Source organism: Saimiri boliviensis, chromosome 19, assembly GCF_048565385.1.
Source record: "Saimiri boliviensis isolate mSaiBol1 chromosome 19, mSaiBol1.pri, whole genome shotgun sequence".
NCBI lineage: Eukaryota > Metazoa > Chordata > Mammalia > Primates > Cebidae > Saimiri > Saimiri boliviensis.
The window spans coordinates 14,198,781-14,212,362 of record NC_133467.1 but is presented as its reverse complement, the minus strand read 5'-3'; the positions used below and the strand labels follow the sequence as shown (position 1 = coordinate 14,212,362).

Genomic DNA, 13,582 nt, shown 5'->3' with positions numbered 1-13,582 from the left:
AAGGAAATGTTCAAATTTAATAAATATGAAGTTGTTATAAACAGCAGCAAAAACTATTCTAATAAATTAAAATAGGTTTTATGCTTAAAATCTTTTTTAGTGGATGAAACATTAGGGAAAAGTAAAAATACCCAGCTGAATTAAAAATAAAATTACATAATAGAGTTAAAATGTAAAAAAATTGAAGCATGCTTAAAATCCAAACTACAAAAGCATAAAAACACACAACCTCTATGTTACACCTCCACATCCTGTTTCCAAAGAAATACTAAAAACCTAAAAGGAATATACATGAATGATAATATACAAAGACCTAGATTCTCAAATAAGGAAAGGCAAAAAGTACCCATAATCCTCCTAAATGATTCTTTACTATCACCTTTAAAATGGCAGAAGATCACGGAAGCTCAATTTGGCCATTCGGCCTGTTTTTCTCTGTTCTGATTCTTACAGGATTCTAAATAATCACCCACTACTTTGAGATTAGACTCAAAAACAGCTACACCTCTTTATAAGTTTAAGCAGAACCTTCACATGAGCCTTCACAATTCTTACATAAAACTTTGTCTCCCACAACCTTCTTCATCTTTTAACTGTACTATGTTTGTGTTCTGCTTCCTTGAAGGTAAGGATCATGTATAATTTAACTTTATAGACTATGATTTCTTTTATCCTTTGTATATAGCACAAAACTTTGCATATAGTAAAAGTTAAGTAAGTGTAAAAAGACAATAACAACAACAGAAACAGTCCAGGTGTAGTGGTTCACGTCTATAATCCAGCACTTTGGGAGGCCGACGCAGGTGAACTGCTTGAGCCCAGGAGTTAGAGACCATTCTGGGTAATATAGCAAAAACCCCATCTCTAGCCAGGTGTGGTGAAGCGTGCCTGTAGTCCCACAGCTACTCCGGGAGCTAAGGGGGATGGCTGCTTGAGCCCAGGAGGTCGAGGCTGAAGTGAGCTGTGTTCGCATCACTGCACTCCAGCCTGGGTGACAGAAAGATACCCTGTCTCAAAAGAAAAATAAACTGCTTGCAAGAAAAGTAAATATAGTTGATTTTCTTGATTTTTGGCATTTTCAAATACCTGGAATAGGGCTCAGAGCAGGGGGAAAAAATGCTGATGAGGACCATATTAGCATGTTGTGACCAGGCCGCTCTCTGTCTAAAAGAATTCTTCTAGCTGGTTTGAGAAAGCAATGAAAGGCCAGTCTTTGCCTATGAAATAAGAGATGCCACAGAGACAAAAGAGACTGAAAAGCGAAAAGTTAAAAAACAGCAAGAAGTAAAGAGCACAAATGGGTAAGAGGCCAGCAGAGCCTAATGGTAATTAGAAGGAATAGGACAGCAACAGTAGCAGGCAGCAGAAATTAGAAGCTGTGACAGAAGTTGTAGACATTTTAGACCACAGAGAATAGCCAGCCATAAAAAGGACTGGGCTGCATGCCAACCAGTAGATTTTAGCAATCTCAAGAGAGAAAGAGAAGCTTTGGCCTTATGTCTCACATCAGCTATAAATACTCACGGTATAGTAAAATGATTTAAGGAGGAAGCAATGAAATACAGAATGTATTTTAGAAAAGGTATTTTATAGAAAAAGTTAAAAAATAAAAGGCAGAATGTAACTGTTCAACTATCTGAAATGAACACTTATCTAGAATGTTTAACCTTCCAGTGCTAGACAGTTGAGACTTCACTGCTGTAAGGAAGGGAGGAGGAGCAAACATTGACTGAATATCCATTGTGTGCTGGAAGTTTTAGAAACGTCATTTCCTTTCATTCTCACAACAACCCTATTATGTAAATACTATTATTCCCATTTTCAAGCTGAGTAAAATGAGGCCCAAAGACATTACAAAATTTGCCCAAGGTCCCAGGCCCTTCTAACAACAAAATCCATGTTTTCTCAATTATACTACTAGAAAACAGAAAGGAGAATCAACACAAATAATACAAATAAAAAGAAATGCAGTTAAAATTTTTTGTTTTTTCAGGTTAAAGAAAACAGGTGGCCTAAGTTATGGTATCACACACAGCATGCTTGTGTAATTCCTATTAACAAAACCTCAAAATTGACCTATCGTCAAGAGAGTGAGTAATCTTACTCTTCAAGACTATACACTCTTCTTTACATCTGCCTCAGTTGATTGCTATACTTTTCCAAGTTATACATATTTTGAGAAGTTGGAGCTTAGTCTCTCTATATTTTTATTAACTTACTGAGCTGTTCTAGCATTCAAAGTTAGGTAATTAGGAACAAAGCCAAACTCTTTGAAGGGTGTCTTGCTTACTGCATACTGTTTTGGTAACACTATTCAGTAAAAACTCAATATAACTTAATCCACTCTATTCTAAATCCCTTGATGGTGAATGACCAGAAGTACAGAAGAGAAATCCAGGAAATAGTTATTTTCATTCACATTCTCATTCATCTTTCACTTTTACAGTGAAAATTTTCATAGTCTGTTAGGTCCACAAAACAGTTCCTTCTTTATAGAGGGTGCTATGAAACAGGCACTTTCATTAGTTGTTGTTAGGAGCATACATTAGTATAAATCTTTTAGAAAATGTTCATTTCCTTTGACTTAGCATTTCTAGAAATACATCCTAAAAATACGTCAAATATTGGCCGGGAGTGGTGGTTCACACCTGTGATCCCAGCACTTTGGGAGGCCAAGGTGGGTGGATCACGAGGTCAAGAGATTGAGACCTTCCTGGCCAACACAGTGAAATCCAGTCTCTACTAAAAATATAAAAATTAGCTGAGTATGGTGGTGCACGCCTGTAGTCCCAGCTACGGGGGAGGCTGAGGCAAGGAGAATCACTTGAACCCAGGAGGCAGAGGTTGCAGTAAGCTGAGATCACATCACTGTACTCCAGTTTGGCAACAGAGAGAGACTCTGTCTTAAAAAAAAAAAATTCAAATATTAAAAAAAATCTTATTAAGAAGAGTTTATTCCAGTATTATCTTAAATAGCAAGGATTTAGAAACAATTGAAGTGTCCAACAACATAGGGAAAGTTGAGTGGATTATGCAGCAATTTTAAATGATGGTCATAAAATATTTATAAATTAGAACATCATTACAATCTTATCAATGCAAAATGGAATAAAAAATGTTTCTATATTAAAATCTAAACTATATAAAGCAAGCAAAGAAACAACAAAACATTGTATATTTAAAAATGTTTTAAAAACCTACCACATGTAAACAGGTCTGTGTGTGGTTGTTTTTCGTTTTTTTTTTTTTTTTTTAACTTTTCTGTATATTCTAATATTTCTGTTATGTGCAAGTACTATCTTTGTAATGAAAAATTTTAAAACTTTGACATTTTAAAGTTCTATTGTTTTGCAATGTAGCAAAATCTGGCCTGTAGTGACTTCCTGAAAGCCAGCAGCATGTGCTGGACATCTGAAATTCTGAAGCTAAAACTTTAGAAATCCAATCCAGGTTGAGAGATACGGTAAGCATATTGGATGAAAGACGTAGGTAGCAAGTGTTGACAGGCTAGATTGGTTAGATCTAACAAGATGGAATTTAACACAGATAAAAGATCTTGCACCAAGGACCAAATAGTCACAAACTACATCGTGGAGTTATCTTGGGAGAAACATAAATAGAAAATTCAGGGGCTTTAGTGGAGTGTGAGCGCAGTGAAACTTTGACATAGCTACTCAAAAGCAAATTAAGTTTTAGAAATATAATAGTTGAATACTGTTAGAATGAGGAAAGTGATAGTGCTTATGGTAGGCAGAAATCCAAAGTAAGCCACAATGACCCAGGCCCTCATATAATCCCCTTGCCTTTAGTGAGGGTGGGACCAGTGAATGTGACAGGAAACCACTCTCATGATGTAAGGCAGAGATGGAATAGAGAGAGCGGGTCTCAAAGAAGCAAATAACCATGTAGACTCTATTTTGTGAACTGCATAAGGAGAGGGATGGTGTCTAGGAACGAGGGCCTCAAGTAACTAAGAGGACTGCAAATTCCAGATGAGAATGAAGACTTATGAAGCCTTGAGCAGAGGACCCAGATAAGCCATGTCATAATGCTTGACCCATGGAGACTGTGAGAAAACAAATGTGTGTTGTTTTAAGCTGCTAATTTCTGGTAATTTATTATGCAGCAATAGAAAACTAATACAGGCCAGGCATGGTGGCTCATGCCTGTAATCCCAGCACTTTGGGAGGCCAAGGCAGGGGAATCACTTGAGCCCTGGAGTTCAAGACTAGCCTGGACAATATGGCAAAACCCCATCTACAAAAAAATACAAAAGTTAGCCAGGCATAGTGGTATGTACCTGGCTGTAGTCCCAGCAACCAAGGCAACTGAGGTGGAAGGATTGCTTGAGCCTAGGAAGTTGAGGCTGCAGTGAGCTGTGACCGCACTCCACCTGGGGTGACAGAGTAAGACCCTGTTTCAAAAACAAACCAAAAACCAAAACAAACAAACAAAAAAATCCCAAAAACAAAACATACCAAAAACCTGCGCAGACAAAAAATAAAAAAACCCAAAATTAATACAGAGCTATTCTCTTTTTGGGTCAGATGATTCCTGCAGTGTTAGTAGTAATGAGTTGTGGGTGAAAAATACCTGAAACAGGCTTTGGCTGGATGGTAAAGTAACTTTAAATCATGTTACCTTAGGATGAAAGACAAAACATATGAAAACAATTAAACCGTTTGTTTCTATAGAGCTACACATTTTAGAAGTAGGAAGAGTATGAGAAAATTACAGGGAGTCAAATACTTAATTTTCCAACAGAAAGACCTTTTCTTTCTTCTTTTTTTTTTTTGAGATAGAGTCATGCTTTGTTGCCTAGGCTGGAGTAGAGTGGCAGGATCTCGGCTCACTGCAGCCTCCCCATCCTGGGACGTTCAAGCAATTTTCCTGCCTCATCCCTCCAAAGCTGGGATTACAGGTGCCTACCATTGTGCCCAGCTAATTTAGTAGAGACACCGGTTCACCATATTGGCCTAGTTGGTAGAAAGATATTTTCCAACATAAAATGGCTACCTTAATATTCCTCCAATTCTCTATCCTTGAAAGTTTTCAAGCTTAGATGGATGACTGATTAGTAGGCATATATAAAGAGGTTCTAAGCATTTCTAGATGACCTGATTAATAATCTTCAGACTGTCTCCTACGTATCTGCATCTTAAAATACTGTATGTGTATGAAGAGGTACTTTCTATTTACAGTATAAACATTTACTACAGGCAACCAATAAATATTTATTGAATGAATAAATGCACAAAAGAAAAATATAATGAAAGAAAAAGTGAAGATATTAATAACCTAGGATCTAATTGTCTTTTAATGTTCCTTTTGGGTAAATTAGAACTTTGATGGGAATGAAAAAAGCAGTGGCTATCTCTGGGAGAAATATGTCTTTTTCTAGTGAATAAATTAATACAGAGAAGTGACAAGAGTTCTGGACTGTGAGTTTTAGTCTTGTACGACCACTTTTGGTCCAAAAAATGAACTTAAATGATTAATCCTGTGGTTCAAGCTGAGTGGGAAGGCATGTTAAGGCAGGAAGAAGTGTAGGATCAGGAGAACTGAGGAAATGGGCGATATTAAGAGTATTAGGATCTAGAGAAGTTTCAGAATTTGAGGTTGTGAGAGGAAGCAAGCTCAAAGATGTTAAGTGTGCAAGTAAGTTAAAATGGAATATAAATGAATATAGCCAGGGTTGAGGGGTTTTCACAGACCAAGACTGGTAGGTGTCAGTATGAATGTCTTTTCATTTTGTTTTGTTTTGTTTTGTTTTTGAGACGGAGTTTCGCTCTTGTTACCCAGGCTGGAGTGCAATGGCGCGATCTCGGCTCACCGCAACCTCCGCCTCCTGAGTCCAGGCAATTCTCCTGCCTCAGCCTCCTGAGTAGCTGGGATTACAGGCATGCACCACCATGCCCAGCTAATTTTTCGTATTTTTAGTAGAGACGGGGTTTCACCATGTTGACCAGGATGGTCTCGATCTCTTGACCTTGTGATCCACCTGCCTCGGCCTCCCAAAGTGCTGGGATTACAGGCTTGAGCCACTGCGCCCGGCCCAGCATGAATGTTGAAGTGTCTGAATAGGATGGCTTTAGATGGAATGGAGAAGTAAACTGTAAGCCTGCTCCTCCATTAATTAAAAATCCAGCCCAAAAAGCTATCAATTTTTAAACAGCCTAATTCATTTTTTTGATATACAAATGTTCCTTATTTCTTGTCTGCTATATTCCATAGCCTTCTAAACCTTTATTTTCTACTTATTCAACTGTGTTTACTAAGAACTTACGACAAACTTATTAGGCAACGTATCAACAAATAAAATCCAAATAAGCTTTCTTTTTCCTCTTACGATTTTTTTCTCTCAGGTTAATAGGACAAAATATCATTAGGAATCAAAAAAAAATTGAATATTACCCTTTTCACTAAGAATGTTATTCATAGCATTTATAGGTGAATAGTACGATCTTTCCTAAGATTTTTTATTACCCGTTTTAGGATGTTTCAAGAGCAATATGACTTGTTTAATATCATAACTTTGTATCCTTTACTTAATTCTTCTTATAAAGTCAGCATTTATTTATTTATTTTAAAAACAGAATGCTTCACTAATTTGCATGTCAGGTGCCATGCTAATCTTCTCTGTATCGTCCTATGTTTTCAGTATATGTGTTGCCAAAGCAAGCACTAAAGTTAGCTTTTAAAAATGGGTTTAATTTTTCTCTTAAAGATGGGCTCTGTTAGATTGATACACCCTTGTTTATTGGTGGGTCTTTCTCTTTAAAATTGTTTTCTCCTGAAATAAAGCACTTCCTATTGTTGTTAGCTTCTGTTTCTATCCTGCAGAGAGTTTTATTAATGTTTCAAATTCTCTTCAGTTTTTTCTGTAAATGTCTCTGTAAAACTGATTTTACTTCTCAAGTCTTGAAATCTTTAAGCTATTATAAAATCATGTATTTTTTTCTATTTGTATCTCCTAATTTCCTTCCCCTAACAACTGCATAATTTTGATATACTCAATCAGGCTACACAATAACAGTACAACTAAAGATGTTTCAGTCCTCTCCAGTGACTTGTTTTTTTCGAGCAGGGTCTTGCTCTGTTACCCAGGCTGGAGTATATGGTGGTGCCATCATAGCTCACTGCAATCTTGATCTCCTGGGCTCAAGCAATCTCCCTGCCTCAGCCTCCAAAGTAGCTGGGACAATAAGCACAGGCCATTATGCCTGGCTAAATTTTTTTTTACTTGTATTAATATAAGAGATGAGGTCTCACTATGTTGCTCAGGCTGGTCTCCAACTTCTCAGCTCAAGTAATCCTTCCACTTTGGCAACCCAAAGTGCTTGGATTACAGGTGTGAGCCACCATGCCTGGCTGACTCCTAATTTTGATTTCTTCCCAACATTTAACTCAATCTGTTAAGAGACCCTAGTTCAGGTATCTGAGAAATCAATCTATATTTTCTGTTGTTGCTACTGAAACACAAATCCTTGGTCAATTCAACATCGATAACAAAGCTAATACAAGGGTATCTTCACTGGTATTCCTTCCTATTCCCTTTCTCCCTAGTAATAGTACACTATTACTGATCACTCTAAAGAATTCCTGCCCTGCTCATTTAAAACACACCTACACCCACACTCACCCAAATTCCTTAATCTGAGTATTTACGGCTTCCATAGTCTGCCAAGTGGTTTCTGCTACCCATCCCTTTCCACACCTCAGCATCCTTCAAGTATCACCTCGCCTTTACAGTACAAGATAGGCCACAATTCACAACTCAAGATGTCTCTAACTACTGTGCCCCTTAATAATCTCTCTCTTTTTTTCTTATTACCTCTCCCAATAAACCTGCATATGACTTCTCATTATGGCATTTGATTACAGTCTGGCTTATAATTGTTCTTTAATAATTTAAAGAGTTTTCTACTCTCTGAATTAAGACAGTAAGCGACCTCAGGGCAGGAACCACAGGTTATACCTCTTGTGTCTCCTAGTGTCTTACTGCATCCAGGTCACGGAGTATTTAGTAAAACTTGAGTTCAATTTAATAATTTCAGGGCTGTCACTTTTCCTATGTTTATACTGCTGATTTTATTCTTGCCGTAATTTGTATGCAGAATTTCTAGCAATTACTCTCTTAACCATAATAGATAATCCTATGAAATATAATATAAATGAATTGTAGATATCTATTTCCAAAGAAAACTGATAGTATATAGGTTTAGTCTCAATCTAGACAGCTTTATGTCGTTCTGTAGCTTGTATTACTTGTCAGGTATCCCTTTAATCCATCAGTTACCTGCCAGATACTAAGTTTTTTTTCATAGGGCAATGAGATACCACTTCACAACTCTATTAAGATGGCTAGTACCAAAAACACAGAAAATAACATGTTGACTAGGATTTGGGGAAAGTGGAACCTTCAAGTATTGCTAGTGAGAATATAACATTGTTCACCTCCTGTGAAAATGGCTTGGCAATTCCTCAAAAAATTAAACAGAGAATTATCTTATGATCCAGCAATTCCACTTTCCAGAATTGAAAGCAGGGACTTGAACAGGTATTTGTCTACCCATGTTCATAGTACCATCACATACAATAACCAAAATGTGGGAACAATTAGAATATCCATCAGCAGATGAAAGGATAAACAAAATATAGTATATACATACACACAACTGAGTATTATTCAGCCTCAGAAAGAATGCAATTCTGACATATTCTAGAACATGAACCTTGATGACATTATGCTAAGTAAAATAAGGCAGACGCAAAAGGATAAATATGCTACAATTCTACTTACATGAAGTACACAGAGTCCTCAAATTGACAGAGACAGAAAGTAGAATGATGGTGGCCAGGAGGAGGAGTGGGAGTAATGGGCAGTTATTGTTTAATGAGCACAGACTTTCAGTTTGGGAGGATAAAAAAGTTCTGGAGACAGATGGTGGTGATAACTGCACAACAATATGAATGGATGAATAAATGAATGCTTTATTAATTAGTAATGTTATTATTTTTTTAAGAGATGAGGTCTTTCTATGCTGTCCAGGCTGGCCTCAAACTCCTGGGCTCAAGTGATCCTCCTGTCTCAGGCTCCTGAGAAGCTGGGACTATAGGCATGTGCCACTGTGCCCAGCTAACAATGTGAATATTCTTAATGCTACTAAACTGTTCACTTAAAAATGGTTAAAATGATAAATTTTTAATGTATATTTTATCACAAAAATAGAAAGCCCCATAGTTTTGTTGCTTGAAACTTCATTTTATTAAGAGGCTGGATTCATCAGTACTTTTCTAAAAATGTTAATATTCTATGTGATAGATAAATCCTAGTAAGTAGACTTCCTTCAATGAAGCACAGTGTTTAGCGTTTCACCGGAAATGGTGAAATGGTATATTGGGAAATTAGAGGTTTGCATCATTTTACACAAAATATTTATTCCTCAAGATTCAGCTGCATATCAATTTGTACCCTAAATACACTGGGGAATTACAAAAATTACTGATAAATCCTTTTTTTTCTTTTTAAAAAAAGCAGTATCTTTTTATAGTGGTAATAATGATCCTTTATAAGTTTGTTAAGGCAAAATGGCACAGCACTGTGTCTCAACCTTTACATGTTTATGCTCCCTTCAGGTAAACAAAAAAAAATCTCATGCCCTTCCAACATTTTATATGAAAAATTCCATGCATACACAAAAATGGAGACTATGCACTTCCATGTAACCAACTCTCTCAGATACAACAACTGTAAAGACTTTGCTATTTATTTCTTTATTCCTTTTTTCTTACTGAAGTATTTTATTAAAGCAAATTCCAGACATTATGTCATCTCCCCCAACGTATCTCGGTATGAAACTCTAAAACATGGGAATTAACTTAAATAACCACAACACCAAAATGTACTCATTATGTTTTAAGAGTGGTTTATAAAGAGTTCATTTGTAAGAATGAGGATCCAAACAAGGTCTACACATTACATTTGGTTGTTAAATCTCTTAAGTAATTTTCCATCTATAGCTGACCCCTTCACCAACCTCTGCCTCCCAGGTTCAAGTGATTTTCCTGCCTCAGCCTACTGAGTAGCTGGGATTACAGGCACCTGCTACCATGCCTGGCTACTATTTTTTTGTACTTTTAGTAGATATGGGGTTTCATCGTGTCGGCCAGGCTGGTCTTGAACTCCTAACCTAAGTTGATCCATCCACCTTAGCCTCCCAAAAGCTGGGATTACAGCTGTGAGCCACAGCACCCAGCCATATTTTTTATAGGTTTTTTTAGATTTGGGTTAAACTTTTTTTGGAAGAATACAAGTATTACTCTGCTTCCTACTGAGAGGGGGCCGTAAAAGGCAGATGGTATTTGAGAGAATGTAGACGGAAGTCTGTGAGAGACAGTGAGGGTAAACATTACAGGTAAAGAACAAACATGAGGAAAGGCATGAATGGAGGAAGTATGTGATACATTCAAGGGCAGAAACTACATTAACTAGAGTTAAGATTTTCAATACTGTTCACTGCACTTTATACACAGGGTGCATCCCGTTCAGCCCTGCTAAATCAGCATTTCTAGGCATGGAGGCCCAGATACCTTTATTTTTACAAAGTTCCCAAGAAAATTCAATACTTTTCCAGGTCTGAAACTTACTGGCCCAGAGAAGAGTGTACCTGTAGGTAGCTTGTTCTTGGTATGTCAAGCTCATTCCACTTCAGGGATTTTTTTATCTTGACTTACAGCAACTTCTCTTCACTGAACTCTCAGTCTGTCACTTTCTCAGTGAAGTCGTACCTGATCACTGTTTAAAGTAACCATCACTATTTTATATCTTAGAACTTAACTGATACTATCTTATTTACTTAATTCTTTTTGGCATGTTTTCCTCATTAGAATGTATGCTCCAAAAGAACATGGATCTTGTCTTGTTTACTGTGGTAATTCCAATGCCTAGAAGAGGGGTGGATACATAAAAGGGAGACACTAAATATTCACAGAATGAATGGATAAATTTGGCAGACTAAGGAAATTCTTTTTGCAATATTCTTATGTAATATAGATAGAAAAATAATAAAATTATTCTTTAAGCTTGTCTTCACCAAGATCAGTTAGTAAGTATTTCCTTGAGAATTTCTTTTTGCCATTTTAAATATCTTACTCTTTGACAGCCCACGTCACCTTACTAGTTAACAGAAAAAATTTGGGTAGCATTTCATAGAAGACAACTGCAACTATGAACATCTATCCAATCAGTTCAATAATAATTTCCAAATGTACTTAATGGCCTATTAAATCAGTAATTAGAAATCAAATTTTGCTAGGCTGCAAAAGATGTCAGAATTATGTATGCTCAGACTAAGATATTTTAAAATTAAAATTGTATTTAATTAGCATTCTTCAGCAAAAGATATTTTAAAACTAAAATTTTATTTAATTAGTGTTCCCATAATCTATATTAAAAATTTATTTGGACCCTGCTGACATAAAAAATGTGGTAGCTAAAAAAATTCAATGATATAAGACAGTGAACAACAACAAAGCCCAGCAAAGAAAATGATTTAAGGTTTAAGGAACAGAAAAAATATTAATAAAGCAAAAAAACCTTTTAATATAGATTGGTTTGTGGGTGTTTGAAAACATTTCTTCCCTTTCACCCACACTTTTGTGAGTTAAAGTTAATGGATTTCTATTGCATTCCTGTTGTCACTACTGCCAAATGCTTTCGTATCGATGAGGAAGATACCTGGTTATTTAAGGAGCAGGATAAATGGGCTAAGACAGCTTTCCCTATCCCCAATTCACCAGGGAACATTTGAGAATTCCACCTGACAGGAGGACAGCACTGTGCTCTTAAACAATCTGCAGTTTGATCCGATTGTTCCCCAGTGGGGGAGGTAGGCCACAGCTCACTCAAGAGTCATTGATTGGATTAACAGCCTAATTCCCAACAGATGAATAGAATACTGATGTCTTGTCAGCCCAGATCACAAAAGGAAAACACAATCTGCTTCTACAGCTCAGAGATTTAACCCTCTATTTACCCTGAAGCTACAATGTCAGTTTTGAATACTGTAATTTATTCATAACTATTTGCCTATATATATTATCAAATGTGGTTTCATCACCACCACCCACAAGCTTTCATCCCCGACTATGGCATTTTTTTAAAAATACCTGCTATGGACTAGGGGATATGGTAATTTAAAAAAATGTTTAAAGACATGGAAAGATTTCCAGGCTGGCCAATATGGTGAACCCAGTCTCTACTAAAAATACAAAAAATTAGCTGGGCGTAGTGGTGCACACCTGTAGTCTCAGCTACTTGGGAGGCTAAGGCAGGAGAATCATCTGAACCTGGGAGGTGGAGGCTGCAGTGAGCCAAGATCATGCCACAGCACTCCAGCCTGGGAGACACAGCAAGACTCCATCTCAAAAAAAAAAACAAAAAAAAACAAAAAAACAAATACATGGAAAGATTTTTACTTCAATTTTTATTGTACACATTAGTCTTGCCCAATAAATTCTTTCCTGAGTTTCCTAAAGAAATGTTAAATAAGCTGCTTTATTTAGGGCCACAATAAAGCAGGACTGCCGATGAAAGAAAGGGAACAAAACCCATGAATTCAAAGAGAAAACTATTTTGAGCGATTTTTTCTAATATAAGTATCTGATTTTAAGGAGAATGAATGACTGTATTAAGGGGAATAGATTCTCAGTAAATGTTAGCTTTAGTTTATTCCCCTGCTGCACCTCTATCTGGCAGCCCTTCTGTAATTTAATAACTTTTGTGTATGGCTGTACAACTAAACCAAATAAGGTCTTATTTCTGATATAGTCTTTAAAAAATAAGAACAAAACACATCATCCAAGTCACCTATGAATTAGAATTCTGTAATAAAGACACATGCGACATCTTCTCTGAATAGCAAAGCACACAAAGATGCAGTATTCCAGGCAGTTTAATAATACCTTATTTCGTATACCTTTCTGCATGCTCTATACTGTCAATGTAACAACAAAAAAGATCTACTCAATTGTGAGTAAAAACAATGACAGTAGTGGCTTACGCTGCTTACTGCACTAGGCAATTTTTACATGAGTTCTTTTATTAATCCCATCCAACCACCTTGTTAAACAGGTACTAAGTTATCTAATTTCACAAATGAAGAAACCAATGCTTAGGTTAAGTAACTTGTCCAAAGTCACATGATTTGTAAGTGGCAGAATCAGAACTTAGAAGGTCTCTGGCTCCCAACCGTATGCTCTTAAATATGACTGGGATTTCATGTATTTCTCTGTGTTCCTTCATATGTATATGGAGATATTTCAATACTCTAATCTTAAGATTCATTCTTCTCTTTGAGTATGTTACCATTCTTTAGGGAAAACATCTTGATGTCCATGTCCTGTACTGACTTATCTTTTTCTTTAGGACATTTCAGCAAGGATGTCATAACAGCTCACTAAAATTACCCATGTCAAAACCAGAGCTCATTACTTTTTTGCCCATGGCTTTGAAGTCATGTTCAACTTCTCTTTTATTTTTTATATTATCTTTCATCAAGTCAGGTTGATTGAATTCTCC

The 13,582-nt window shown here is 36.5% G+C and overlaps 1 protein-coding gene and 1 pseudogene across 4 annotated transcripts in view; both read right to left on the bottom strand.

The window, feature by feature from the left end:
• Positions 1-13,582, bottom strand: part of ACBD6 (acyl-CoA binding domain containing 6) — a 206,990-nt gene that overhangs the window by 64,230 nt on the left and 129,178 nt on the right. The window lies entirely within an intron of this gene.
• Positions 6,587-6,685, bottom strand: LOC120360233 (U6 spliceosomal RNA; annotated as a pseudogene).